At 37.4% G+C, this 15,432-nt stretch overlaps 1 long non-coding RNA gene across 1 annotated transcript in view; it reads left to right on the forward strand.

Annotated features, from left to right (window-relative positions):
* LOC149127467 (uncharacterized) overlaps nucleotides 1-15,432 on the forward strand; it is a 95,074-nt gene that overhangs the window by 51,116 nt on the left and 28,526 nt on the right. The window contains exon 2 of the long non-coding RNA XR_016231217.1: nucleotides 6,345-6,399. This is a non-coding gene — a long non-coding RNA (uncharacterized LOC149127467). The remainder of the gene's footprint in view (nucleotides 1-6,344; nucleotides 6,400-15,432) is intronic.

Here is a 15,432-nt window from a genome sequence, read left to right on the forward strand (position 1 = left end):
TTTCCCCCATAAAAAAAAATAACAGAAGTGGGTATGGAAGAAATTTCTGGGTATATTTTTATAGAACAAGAACATAAGCCTCATCCATTTTAGTTCTTGTCTGAAAGCAGATAAAATTCCCTGTTGGACTCCTTCACTGCTGCCTTCCTTCAAGAAACATGCTCTGGCTCTCGCCCTTATTATTCCCCACCCTCACCCTTGCATTCTTTTCCAACTAACCAGAAGAGAGGAAGTCTGAGAACAATGCTAAAACATTAGCTCAGCTGCACCCCACCCCGTGGCCCTTACCTAGCTTGTGCTATATAAACCCAGCCTGTAACTAAGTTCTTGTCCTCCTGCCACTTGTTTGCTCTGTGTGCATGGCAGCAGTCAGCCAACTCTATTAGTTTATTTTTCTTCTTGAATAAATTCATTTTGGCTGTAAGTTCATATTATGTCTCCTCTCTTTTACCCAATTCACCTTTCCTTATGCCCATATGTTGGGTCACTTGATAGTATTCTGTAAATCTCAAACACTGTCTTTAAATTCTAATCACTTCTTTTTTTTTTTTTTTTCAATCTGACTGAGACCTTTCCAAATATTTGTGTTCTAGCTCAGATATTCTTTCTTCTGCCTCACCAAGTCTGTAGCTAAGGTTTTTCACTGTATACTTATGACATATTGCATTCTTCATTTCTAATATTTCAGTTTGATTTGTCTTCAAAATTTCTATTTGGGGAATTTTTTTCATCCATGTCATATATGGTTTTCTTTAACTCATAAATTGGCTTCTATTTGCTTCTCAGTGATCCTATGATTGTTCCTTTGAATTCCTTCAGGAATTTTTTCAATCTCTTTGTGCTCACATTCTAATATTGGAGAATTATTGTGTTCCTTTTAGAGAGCCATGTTGTCTTCCTTTTTGTGTGTCTATTTCTACACTTGATCTTAGCCAAAAAGCCGAGAAGCGATTGTTTGTGTTTCTATTTCTGTGTTTATTTTTAGGCATTTGTCAAGACACTAGTTGCTTTCTCCACTGATTAGTTTTATCTTTGAACTATGTCTCTGAGGCCAGTGGAGTGTGTGAATTCCTAGAGGCATGTGCTGGGTGGGGTGAGGGAGCTCTTGTCAGTGCTTAAAGGTGGGGTGAGAGTCTAGGGTGACACCCAAGTTGAGTGTGGTAAATCTTCTTGATTGTCAGCAGGAGGCAGGGTGATAATATAACTTTTGGTATAATCGTAACCTCACCTCTTCTTTTCCTAGCTGATCAATGCCCAGGGTTAGCCCACAGTGGGTACAACCTTCTCCTATGCTGGCACATGAACTACACAGAGGATCTGTGCAGTCCCCAGTGTAAGCATGGAAGCCTCTGCAATGACCCACTCCAGGCGTTCAGGGAGCTTTGAGCTTCTGAGGCCAGACAAGGTGATTTCCCAGAGATCTAACTATCCCTGAAGCCCTATCGTGCAGCCACAGAATTCCCAGAGTCACTGCATGCAAGGCTCCTACAGTAACAGAACGAGGAGGATCTCCCCAAAGCCCCATAAACCCGCCCCATCAACAGAGAAAGCAGAGATGTTCCAAGAGCCAGTTGTTTGGGGTGCTCTGTCATAGTAGTTTGAGCCCCAGAGCCTGTGATAGGTTGAGAGGACGGGAGCTTCCCACAAACCTAAGTGGGTTCCAATCCCCTTGTCAAACTTCCTAGCCAGACTCAAACTCTGTGAGAAACAAGGATTTTTACCTCTGGTAAAAATTGCTGGTCATCTACGTTTGAGCTGCTGCAACCTCTACTGGTGTCAAGATGGCACCTTTTCCCCGCTGTTTGCTGGATGCCCCTCTGCTTTTCCTTTGCTAAATTAGGTGTTACCCTGTCCCTCACTAGGACTCCAGGTTGGACTCAAAGTCCGTGTGTTCGGCAAGATTCTCCCTCATGCAATATCACTAGTGATATAGACTGCCACAGTCTGCTCCCACCTCACTCTCAGATGTTAGCATCTCCTCCAGCCCCTGACCATGGGAGTTGTGTGTGGGGTCCACATTCACATTTGTGGGTCCATTCTTTCCATGTTGCTCCATGGTGTCTTTCTTCTTTCTGTAGAATTTACACTGCAAATTTCACTTCAATTTTCCCCTGGGAATACACATCCTCTGTTTTATTCTGCTGTCTTTCCATGGTCAAAATCAGCATGTTTTTCCTGTGCAGAAAAAGTCACTGCCACAGTGTGACTACTCACCCATTCTCATGCACACACACATAAAAAGTTTAGGGAATGGCCTGCATTATGGCATAGTGGCTTAAGCCACCACTTGTGACTGACATCCTATATGAGTGCCAGTCAAGTCCTGGCTGATCTAATTCTGACTCAGTTTCTCACTGATGTGCCAGGGAAAGAAAAGAACATGGAAATGAATTCCAATCTGGAGTTCTGGATTTGTTTGTTTGTTTGTTTGTTTGTTTTTTGACAGCCAGAGTGGACAGTGAAAGAGAGAGAGACAGAGAGAAAGTTCTTCCTTTGCCATTGGTTCACCCTCCAATGGCCGCTGCGGCCAGGGTGCTGCAGCCAGTGCACTGCGCTGATCTGAAGCCAGAAGCCAGGTGCTTCTCCTGGTCTCCCATGTGGGTTGCAGAGCCCAAGGACTTGGGCCATCCTCTGCTGCACTCCTGGGCCATAGCAGAGAGCTGGCCTGGAAGAGGGGCAACCCGGACAGAATCCGGCGCCCCAACTGGGACTAAAACTCGGGGTGCCAGCACCACAGGCAGAGGATTAGCCTATTGAGCCACGGCACCGGCCTGGCTCTTAGTTTTGATATGGCCTGTCCCAGCCATTGTGCCTATTTGGGTAGTTAACCAGCAGATAGAAGATTTCTCTATCTCTCCCTTTGTTTCTGTTGACAGTTTTTTAAAGAAACAAATAAATACATCTTTTAAAAAATATATGGTAAAGATTATCATTTTTGACAAGAGAACTCCATACACCTTAGTCAAGACAATATTACTCAAGTTTAAAGTCATTAACTACTATACAAATCAACCCACCAAATCTCAGCATCTTGACATAATGTTTATCAATCACTTAAAAAATATGACCATTCTGCCTTAAATTGCCTTTTTTAACAAGGAAAGATTTATCATCTTTACTGAATTTATTTCCTATAAGCAGAGACCTCTACTCTTTGGAGTAACATGCCACTTGATAAACACTGATCACAGTCAATGCCTCAAAAACAAATTTCAAAAAGCATATATAATACTCCCTGCTCCACTATGCTTTTTCCTTCCTTTGAGCTTGAATGTGAGGATCTCAGCATCCCATTCGTTTTAACAGATGACAACACTCTATGGGATAGTGAAACAACAATAGGAAAGCTGTTTAGGATCTGAATGAACAAGTCTGGAAGTCTAGACAGCTTGTATCCCTTTAGACTGCACTTAAGAGAAATAAACTTCAGTGTTATTTAATCCAGTGTGTCTTGGGGGTCTCTTTGTAACTACAGCTTAGCCTTTTCTCCAATGCTCCTTCATATAAACCCAAAGTTAGAGTCATTGTGAAGTAGAACTCCAAACTCACTATGTTTTTTCCTGATTTCTATTTGTTTCTGTATGTTTTCTTTTTTATTTATAAAAAGGAAACGAATTTTATGTATTTAATATATACAATTTTAGGATCATAATGATGGTTCCCACTCTCCCCTCCCCCTCCCAACTTTTCTTCTTTTTCTTTTAATTTTTACAATGATATGCTTTCAATGTGTTCATAACAAGCTTAACTATCCACTAAATAAATAACTAAATAAGTTGATATTTTGAGAATTATTGTTTATAGCCCTCGTTTATACTCTTAAGAAACAAGATTTATTTTTCTACTTACTACTTGTTTTTAACTCCTTATAGCTAGAAGCATTAATAGCTATACTATTCCTGTATTTGAAGCAAAGCAAAGCAAATTAGGAACTATGATGGTACTTTAAATAGTTCATGGAAAATATAAATAAATGATGCTTATTTTGCTGCAAAAATGAAATTCATGAATATGAGGGATTTTCAAAATACTCATGGAAAACACATACTTGAAAAGCTACATATAAATTTCAGAAAGTTTTATACTAAAATTAACATCTTTATTTTCATTATCCATTTGGAATTTCCTTCATATGGAAAAAGCTTATATTCCAGAGGGTTTTAGAGCTAAATGTGCTTGACTGTAGACACATAGGCCCCGTGTCTATGATTCTATGATGACATAAATTCTACTCAGATATGGGTCATTCTTCAAACAAAGGTGGTAGTTAGAAGGAGTTGGCAATAGGAGTCATCAAACTGAGAAAGGAGTATTGGCTAAAATGATAGATCATGGTGATAACCAGTTCAGATTAAATTTTTGTTAATTTTACATTATTTTTATATTCTTCATTGGAGATCTACTTCTGTTTCTTAACCTATTACAAAATGATGTGGATTCATTGGCCATTGCTTCTTAATACATCTGCAATGTCAGTCTGTGAGAAGCACAAGGCTTTCCTACTGCTGAGCAAGGAGGGCATAACTCAAATCGGCCTCCTGGATTGGGAGCCTGGGGATAATTTTTATAGATTAGAGAGGACCAATCTTGTATGCAGTAATGCAGATCAGCATGTTGTGTTAAGATGGACTTGGAAACAGGCCAGCATGGTAAAAAGGACTTGTAATTCTGGACTTCCTTGTTCAATGAGCTTCTTACTTCTGAATAGGTTCTGGAATACTGGTGATGCGCTGGTTTCCTTGGTTCTATGTGATTTTCCTTCATCTGTGCCTGTGCAGACTATGTGAGAGAAAGTTCTGTTCTTTAGGTTTCCTCCACATTTGCATGACTATGTACTAAGAAGTGGGGACTTAAAGATATGTTTAGATTTATTGTTAAAGCTTTAGTAGGAAAGACCTTCAGAAAAAAAAAAAAAAAAACTTTAAGAAAGTTTTAGGACACCAGGCAGCAACTGCTAAAATGAAGTCCAATCTGGTAAAGGGAGAGTCTAATATTAAACCCAGGAACCCAGGATAGGTATCTCTCAGGTCTTTCTGCTCTGGTTGAGCCAATTAGAGACACCACAACTAAATATTTTCTATTTATATAATGAAATCCCCACTGGAAATACCAGATTTTAGATATGGTACTATAAAGTACTTAAATTTGTCACTTTAAGTTTCATTCATAAAGCTCCTAGTTTGCTGAGCCATAGATAAATTGTCATAAATATTATATCATATTTTGCATTATGATTTGATTCCTAGTTGATTCCTAGTAGGTATTTAATGGATACATTTTAAGTAATATTTCACTATATTCATAATTCGATTTAAAAACCCATGTACATCTTATATACTTTATCTTAATAAGATTTACTTATTTATTTGACAAGCAGAGTAACAGAGAACCACTTTTTGTTTGCTGGTTCACTCTACAAATGGCCACAACAGCCATGAGTAAATGTTGTATGTTACTTCTAAGTATCCTAGTTTCCCCTCCCTTCATTTGACTGCTTTATATCAGATTCCCAGACTCTGTTGCCAGACATTCTCCTGACCAGCCCTTCTCATTAGTAAATGAGATGTAATTATTTTTAGTTCAGACAAAACTATAAGCATTCACTTTTGGTCAAACATAAAGTATTAAGAAAAATAACAGCGACATTTATACTTAGAAATTGTATCTTCTGAGCTCTCTAAATAATTTTTATTTTTATCTTTTTCAAGAGCAAATAGGATAGTAAAAATGTTCAAGAGTTTTAATATGATAGCTTATTTTTTAAAGATTTATTATCTATTTGAAAGGCAGAAATACAGAGGGAGAAAGAGGAGCGGAGAGAGTGAGTGAGTGAGTGAGATTGAGAATGTTCCATCTGTCAGTTCACTCCTCGAGTGGAGTAGCCGGGACTTTAACTGGCACCCATATGGGATGCCGGCACTGCAGGTGGAGGGGCTTGACTTTCAATGCCACAGTGCTGGCCCCTAATGTGATCATTTCTAATGTGCTAGAAATGTCACATAAATAAATGTTTTTTAATATCCTATTTTTGATTAAGGGAAAAATTATTATCTATATTGAAAAAGAATACAGCATACTTAGGAAAATGAAATTTTCACATCATCCAAAGATGAGATTTTCTCCAGTAGTTAAATTTTACCCCTCTTCAAGCATTACAGTTTAGCTTTTAGACTTCTCTTTTCCTTCATGTGACAACATACAAATAAAATTTTCAAAAGTGCAGCAATCATAGAACACCTAAGAAGCACAGTGAGCATTTAATCATTTGAATCATGATTTGTTTTATAAATCCCAGCATAATACTAATCAGCTGTACTTCATTTGTGATGGCTCAAACCTTTCAGAAGAGAACTGGAAGAAGAGATAGCGTGGAAGCTGCTGGTCAATGGAATGAAAAATGTAAGTACATGACATATACTCATTTGTATTATATAATTAGACAGTATTATTAAAACTGTAAGAATGTCCAGCACTGTGGCATAGTGTGTAAAGCTGTCACCTGCAGTGCCAGCATCCCATGTGGGTGTCAGTTTGAGTCCCAGCTGCTCACTTCCAATCCAGCTCACTGCTGTGACCTGGAAAAGCAGTAGAAGATGGCCCAAGACCTTGGGCCCCTGCACCCACATGGGTGACCTGGAAGAAGCTCCTGGCTTCAGATTGGCCCAGCTCCAGCTACTGTGGCCATCTTGGTAGGGAACCAGTGGATGGAAGACCTTTCTCTCTTTCTAAGCCTCTGTCTCTCAAATAAATAAACAAATCTAAAAAAAAGGTGAGAAATAGAGGATATCTAACTTTACGCTAAACAAATGTTATGGGAAGATTTTAGAAGGATTATTTATATTATAAAGCAGATTATTTATATTATAAAGCTATATTTATATTATATATATAATATATATTATATAATATAATATATATAAAATATATATTATATATTATATTATATTATATTATATTATATTATATTATATTTATACTGGTTCTGGCCTCAAATACAAAATGTTGCCCTATTTTGCTGCTTCACAAAGCAAAGTTTTCTTACACAGGTCACTATGATCAGTTGGGAAAAAAGAATGAGGCTTAGCCTCTCACTCCTATAAGAGGTAAGAAATCAGGTTTACTATAAGTAGTACCTCCTTATATTTAAAGTCCTTCATTTCTATCTAAACATATTATTCTTTCATTTATACTGAAGTGAATACATACACAAGGGATGATGGCCAGATTGCATATAGCAGTTGAACTCTAAGAACAGAAATTCAAACCACAACATTTGTAGCCATCTCCCCAGAACTGTTGATTTTGGTTGATGATTGCCAACTGCCATAAGGTTTTACCCTCACTTCTTACTTAGGGAATCCCAGAGAAAGCCAAGTACACTCCCTAAATCAAATGTGTACCATAGCCCAAATTTCATTGACTCACTGTAGCTTCCTCAAGCCACTGCCATCCCATCAGAACATATGTGAGGCCTACTCTTATTTACCACACCATTTCCTGTTTCCTTGATGCCATATGAATTTTGGCAAACACAAATGTTGGCAGCTGATATTGTTATAGCAAGCCCTAAAAACTGTTCTCCTTTATGTTCTTACTTAGGTGGACTTTCTTTCCTCATAGCATGCAGTTTCATTGTTGGCCAGGGTGACCTCTCTACCATCCCACAGATTTGCTATGCATGTACACCCCCTGAGGTTGTGCTCATCCTGTTCTTAACAATCTTATGTCCCACAGTTCTTTCAGCTTATCCCAATCATATCCCAAATCTACCATGAACATTTCTTCATAACCTAGTAACCCCAAGAGCCACTCTTTTCCTTCTTACTTGACCTACTGTCACTCTGTATGTCTGCCACACAAAGTGAACATTTGTCTATCTGAATTTGTCAATCTACGAGAGCCACATTAGTGTGCTTTCTAATAATCTGAGTCATAATTCAGAGAAGTACCACATAGGATTACATTAGGGGGTATGGGTACAGTCTAAATGATATATAGAAAACCCATGAGGACAACAGTGATCCTAGGACTTGGCAATTTTATTCTTGTTCATAGTAGTTTTCAACTGTCTCATAGAAGCTATGCACTACTCTACTCTCAATAAAACCAATTTCCACAACGATCTGTGATGATGAAAGTGAAGAATGAATACCCTTGAAAAAAATATTTGTAGTGTTAAGAATGCTTTTGGGAAATAGATACAGATATACAGCGCACCTATACAGGGTGAAGAATAAAATGAGAAAAGCAGTCATCTATTAAAAACACACATATTCTACATGCTTTCTTTCATGGATTCAAAAATTCAAAAATCTCAATTGTAAAACAGATGAGTATTTTACTTTCTTGGAGAAATATTATGATTTTTACGTTTTTTTTTTTTTTTTTTTTTTTACAGTTTCTCCAGTTTACTGTTAAGACATCTAGCTCGCTTAAGGAACTTTCAAAGTATATAAATATTTTCCTTCTTTTGATCTAGAGTACTATAAATTTAAGCAATCCAAGAAAAAAAAAACTAGAGACCTCTAGACTTCATGGGATTTGTCAATAATTTATAATATTAATGTCATATTTTTTACAAGATGCATGTTTATAAAAATAGGCTGATGTGTTTTAATATTTAATAATCATTACTATATAATCAAAGGATCTTGATAAAGATCAGCCCTTTATGAATTGGTTCTTCTGTACTTTGTCTAGAATAGCTTTGAAATATTTGTTAGTTCTGGCACAGAATTGTTAACAACTTCGACATAAAATATATAACCTAATTTATTGTATAAGAAACTGCATATACAGTAGTATATTCTTGTAGTATATAGCTAAGTCTTTTTTTTTTATTTTTGACAGGCAGAGTGGACAGTGAGAGAGAGAGAGAGACAGAGAGAAAGGTCTTCCTTTACCATTGGTTCACCCTCCAATGGCCCTGCGGCCAACTCACGGAGGCCGGCGCACCACACTGATCTGAAGCTGGGAACCGGGTGCTTCTCCTGGTCTCCCATAGGGGTGCAGGGCCCAAGCACTTGGGCCATCCTCCACTGCACTCCCAGGCCACAGCAGAGAGCTGGCCTGGAAGAGGGGCAACCGGGACAGAATCCGGAGCCCCGATCGGGACTAGAACCCGGTGTGCCAGCGCTGCAAAGCAGAGGATTAGCCTAGTGAGCCGCGGCACCGGCCCATATAGCTAAGTCTTAAATCACAGGATGTCAATTACTCATACATTGTCCAAATATGACAAACGGTTCATTATTTATGCCCAAGCAAGGTGGATGCTGATTTAGGATCAGTCAAGCTTCTCTGCATCACTTCCTGTGACTTCCGTATGTCCCCATTTTAGAATAGACCTCTCTGAATATTTCCTGGTTCTGAAGCCACTTTATTCATGGATTAACCTTTGTAAAATTTTTCTCAAGTTTTTGTCTCAAAAACAGGTTGTATGAGACTCTTAGGTTTGGAATGAATTGGATCTTTATTGAATCTTGAAGCTTCTTGGTGGAAAAATTAAAGTAAAATAGGTAGTAATAAAATCTGAGGACACTGAAATGTCAATGTTTCTGAGACTTTTAGAAGTGGAGGGGAAACATTTTTATTTTCATAGTCATACGGACCTTTTCCTTTTGGTAGGAGAAATATATTTTTCTATGTAAGTATTTGATAATACCACTTCATCATTTTTCTTCTAATTCTGAAAATATAGTTTGCCAATAAAACATAATTACATGTATTATTTCAAATTGTAGGCAATCAGTTAAAATAACAATATTTGTACGGTATTTATAGTAAAATGCAACTAATAGAGATCAATGTTTTCTATGCACTTCCTAATTTATTATAATTATTTTGTTTAATTCAAGAGATTACATAAGTATCTGACAGACAGTTAAGTTCACTTGTTCCAGATTTCTTTCAGTTCTAGGACAGTAACATAACACAGCAGATAATTCTTATTATAAGAATGCAATCTCTCAGCCCATAAGCCTTTTCTTGACACAGACAGTACCTGAATAAGAGCAGAGAGTTCACTCTATCAGTCCAGTTTGAGACTTGGAAACCTATTTCATTTCCCTTCCACTACTGTCCAATCATCAATGAGTTAAATCTCCAAAGTACAGTTTATGGATTACAATGCCCCCCCCCCAAATTTTCCTCCCACTCACACTCCTACCATCTCCTGCTCCCTCTCCCATTCCATTCACATCAAGATTCATTTTCAATTATCTTTATACACAGAAGATTGATTTAGTATATATTAAGTAAAGATTTCATCAGTTTGCACCCACACAGAAACACAAAGTGTAAAATACTGTTTCAGTACTAAGTTATAGCATTACTTCACATTGGACAACACACTAAGGACAGACCCCACATGAGAAGTAAGTACACAGTGACTCCTGTTGTTGAGTAAACAATTTGACACTCTTGTTTATGGCATCAGTAATCTCCCTAGGCTCTAGTCATGAGTTGCCAAGGCTGTGGAAGCCTTTTGAATTCGCCGACTTCGATCTTATTCCAACAGGGTCATAGTCAAAGCGGAAGTTCTCTCCTCTCTTCAGAGAAAGGTTCCTCCTTCTTTGATGGCCCCATTCTTTCCACTGGGATCACTTGCAGAGATCTTTCATTTAGGTCTTCTTCTTTTTTTTTTTTTTTTTTTTTCCAGAGTGTCTTGGCTTTCCATGCCTAAAATACTCCCATGGGCTCTTCAGCCATATCCGAATGCCTTAAGGGCTGATTCTGAGGCCAGAGTGCTGTTTAGAACATCTGCCATTCTATGAGTCTGTTGTGTATACCGCTTCCCATAATGGATCATTCTCTCCCTTTTTGATTCCATCAGTTAGTATTAGCAGACACTAGTCTTATTTATGTGATCCCTTTGACTCTTAGACCTATTATTGTGATCAATTGTGAACTGAAATTGAAACCTTAAAGAAAGAAATAGAAGAGGATACCAAAAAAAAAAAAAAATGGTAAAATGTTCCATGCTCATGGATTGGAAGAATCAATATCATCAAAATGTCCATTCTCCCAAAAGCAATTTACAGATTCAATGCAATACCAATCAAAATACTGAAGACATTCTTCTCAGATCTGGAAAAAATGATGCTGAAATTCATATGGAGACATAGGAGACCTCGAATAGCTAAAGCAATCTTGTACAACAAAAACAAAACCGGAGGCATCGCAATACCAGATTTCAGGACATACTACAGGGCAGTTGTTATCAAAACAGCATGGTACTGGTACAGAAACAGATGGATAGACCAATGGAACAGAATTGAAACACCAGAAATCAACCCAAACATCTACAGCCAACTCATATTTGATCAAGGATCCAAAACTAATCCCTGGAGTAAGGACAGTCTATTCAATAAATGGTGCTGGGAAAATTGGATTTCCACGTGCAGAATCATGAAGCAAGACCCCTACCTTTCACGCTACACAAAAATTCACTCAACATGGATTAAAGACTTAAATCTACGACCTGACACCATCAAATTATTGGAGAGCGTTGGAGAAACCCTGCAAGATATAGGTACCAGCAAAGACTTCTTGGAAAAGACCCTGGAGGCACAGGCAGTCAAGGCCAAAATTAACAATTTGGATTGCATCAAATTGAGAAGTTTCTGTACTGCAAAAGAAAGTCAAGAGAGTGAAGAGGCAACTGACAGAATGGGAAAAAATATTTGCAAACTATGCAACAGATAAAGGGTTGATAACCAGAATCTACAAAGAGATCAAGAAACTCCACAAAAACAAAACAACCAACTTAAGAGATGGGCCAAGGGCCTCAATAGAAATTTTTCAAAAGAGGAAATCCAAGTGGCCAACAGACACATGAAAAAATGTTCAAGATCACTAGCAATCAGGGAAATGCAAATCAAAACCACAATGAGGTTTCACCTCACCCCAGTTAGAATGGCTCACATTCAGAAATCTACCAACAATAGATGCTGGAGAGGATGTCGGGAAAAAGGGACACTAACCCACTGTTGGTGGGAATGCAAATTGGTTAAGCCACTATGGAAGTCAGTCTGGAGATTCCTCAGAAACCTGAATATAACCCTACCATTCAACCCAGCTATACCACTCCTTGGAATTTACCGAAAGGAAATTAAATTGGCAAACATAAAAGCTGTCTGCATCTCAATGTTTATTGCAGCTCAATTCACAATAGCTGAGACCTGGAACCAACCCAAATTCCCATCAACAGTAGACTGGATAAAGAAATTATGGGACAAGTACTCTATAGAATACTATACAGCAGTCAAAAACAATGAAACCCAGTCATTTGCAACATGGTGGAGGAATCTGGAAAACATTATACTGTGTGAATTAAGCAAGTCCCAAAGGGACAATTATCATATGTTCTCCCTGATCGGTGACAACTGAGCACCAAAGAGGAAACCTGTTGAAGTGAAATGGACACTATGAGAAACAGTGACCTGATCAGCTGTTGTCCTGACTGTTGATGTACAATGTAATACTTTATCCATTTTAGTATTTTGTTTTGTTTTGTTCTAGTACTATTGGTTGAACTCTATAATTAACACTCAATTATTCTTAGGTGTTTAAATTTTAACTGAAAAGTGATCCCTGTTAAATATACGAGTGGGAATAAGAGAGGGAGGAGATGTATAATTTGGGACATGCTCAATCGGACTTGCCCCAATTGGTGGAGTTAGAAACGTGCCAGGGGATTCCAGTACAATCCTATCAAGGTGGCATGTACAAATTCCATCTCACTAGTCCAAGTAATCTTTTTTTAAAAATATTTATTTTGTTTCTTTGACAGAGTTACACAGAGAGGTAGACATAGAGAGACAGAGATAAATCTTTCATCCGCTGGTTCACTCCCCAGATGGTCACAAAGGCCGGAGCTACATGGATCGCAAGACAGGGCCCAGGTGCTTCCTTCTGGTCTCCCATACAGATGCATGGGTCCAAGGACTTGGGCCATCTTCTGTTGCTTTCCCAGCCCATTGCAGAGAGCTGAATTGGAAGTGGAGCAGCCAGGACTCAAACTGGTGCCCATAAGGGATGCTGGTACTTCAGGCCAAAGCTTTAATCTGCCGTACCACAGCACTGGCCCTTAATCCTTATTTTCTCCCTTCTGTCTCTCTCTTTCATTGTTTCTTTCATGCAAAACAGGTACTGCTAGTACTTTAAAGAAAATAATCCTAATTCCTACCTTTGTCTTTTATTATTAACATCATGCATGTATAAACATCCTAATACATTCGTATGATATAAAACTAATAATACACTTCACGTTATTATTTTTAACCAATTGTTATTCTCTCATGTTAATCAAGAATTAGAATAATTCTTTTCATTTATTCATTTGTGATGTTTTCCTTTTCTTAAAATCTGAGTTTTTGGCAACATTTTTTCCATGTTTTTTAAAGAACTCCTTTATTTAACACATCTTCCAAATTAGCTATACTAGAAACAATATATTCAAAGGTACACAATTAGTTTATTTTCTTATTTTTCTATTTTAAAACTTTCACCCCAATATCAGATAGCATTGTTTCTGAGAAGTCATAGTTTTTTGCCATATTCCACTTTGATTTCATTCAGGATATTTTCTTTTGTAGAATTTTTTTTTACTTACTTGAGGAGAGAGAATGGAAGACAGAAAGCATATGTGGGGAGGAAGGAGGAAGGAAATGCATTTAACTTCTGTATCACTTTCCAAATGCCTGGAATGATCATAACTGGACTGTGGCCAAAGCTGGAAGCTGAGAACAAGTCCATTTCTTGTCTCTGAGTGGCAGAGTCTTTTACACTGAGCCATTACCTTGGCCATACAAGGTCAGTGATGACAGGAAGCTGGAATCAGGAGCCAAAGCAGGAATAGAACCTAGGTACTCTGATGTACAATCTTGAAATAGTAGACTAAACGCCCACTAGAAGATATTTTATGTTTGACTTTGGGTTTGAATACAGTAAGCTTAATTGAAGTATTTGGCACTTGTCTGTTTGGTGTTCTTTGAGTTTTGGGGCTCTGTGGTTCGGCTTCTGACATTAATTCACATCATTAATAAAGCAATTCTCAATCATCATTGTTTCATATTTCATATATTGCTTCTCTTCTTTCTTCATCTGGTATGTAAGTTAGATCTTTTGTTATCCCTGAATTTTTGAACATTTTTTTTCTCAGTTTTTGTTTTCTTGACTTTTCAGTATTGAAGTTTATTTTGAGAAATCCACAAACCCAGACATTATTTTCTTAGTCATAACCAGTCAATTAGTATGCCTATCAAGGATATTTTTTATTTCTGTTACAACATTTTTAATTTAGAATTTTTCTCTGGTTTGTTTTTAGAATCTCCTTCTCTGTTTACCTTTCCAATCTGTTCTTATAAGCTTTCTACTTTATGCAGCAGAAGATTTAGAATACCATTCACAGATGTTTTAAATCACTGTTATTTTAAGCCTAACATTCTTGCCATTTTGGAGTCTGATGCTTGCATCTGTCTCTTCAAATTGTTCCATTTTTCCCTTTTAATATTCCTTGTAATTTTGCACTGATAGTTGGACATGCTGAATTGGGTGAGAGCAATGATTTGTATATATGGCTATACTCATAGTTTACACAAGTGAGAAGGCTTGTGTGATTGGGAATCTTTATATAGCCCTACAATTCAATTTCAGTCTTTTATTTTGCCAATGTATTCTTATTGTGAACATTAAAAGAATTTCTCAGCTCCCTAATCTTTTACATGGAACAGTATATCGGGAAGGGAATACAGCTGAATATTTCCCATTCTGCTCTTCAGTTAGGCTACTATAACATGCCAGCAGGTAATATATTTTTAAAATAATTTATCCTAAATGCAGACCTTGTTAATAACAGTGTTTTGTGGCATACTGCAAATGGTTCCTTTCAACTCTCCCTGTTAGAATTGTGAAAGATTTTTCTCTTATTTACTCTGAGAACTTGTTTAAATTCTGAAAGGTAAAATTCAAAAAAGGGCAGCCTCCCATCATGATTAGAAAAATATCATTTTAACTCTGACTTGATTTTTTCAATTACAGTTCAGGATTTCCTAACCTGCCACTGGTTCTCACATTGGATCCTACACTTGAGTCCTCTCCGTGGTACGCTATGATACCTGGGTCTGCCTGTCTCTACCTGGGGGACACATTTAGACCTGTCTAGGGATTTAATGGTTCCTAATTATCTTCAGTGTGGCCAGTCTTACTGGCTTGTAAAATAGGTGGTTTACATGGTCCTTAAATGTGGTAATGGAAATAAAAATTTTCTATAAGGTTTTTAAGACATATACTTTCTTCTGCATCAAAACTCAGGAGTGGAATTGTTGGGAATTCAAAAAGTGTATATACTTAATTTTATGAAAAACTGCCAAGAGATGTTTGTGTATTTTTCTAAAATGATTGAATTTATTGACATCTCAGCAACATGAATGG

The sequence above is a fragment of the Oryctolagus cuniculus genome, chromosome 3, assembly GCF_051225735.1.
Source record: "Oryctolagus cuniculus isolate XC-2025 breed Fujian yellow rabbit chromosome 3, ASM5122573v1, whole genome shotgun sequence".
NCBI classification, from domain to species: domain Eukaryota; kingdom Metazoa; phylum Chordata; class Mammalia; order Lagomorpha; family Leporidae; genus Oryctolagus; species Oryctolagus cuniculus.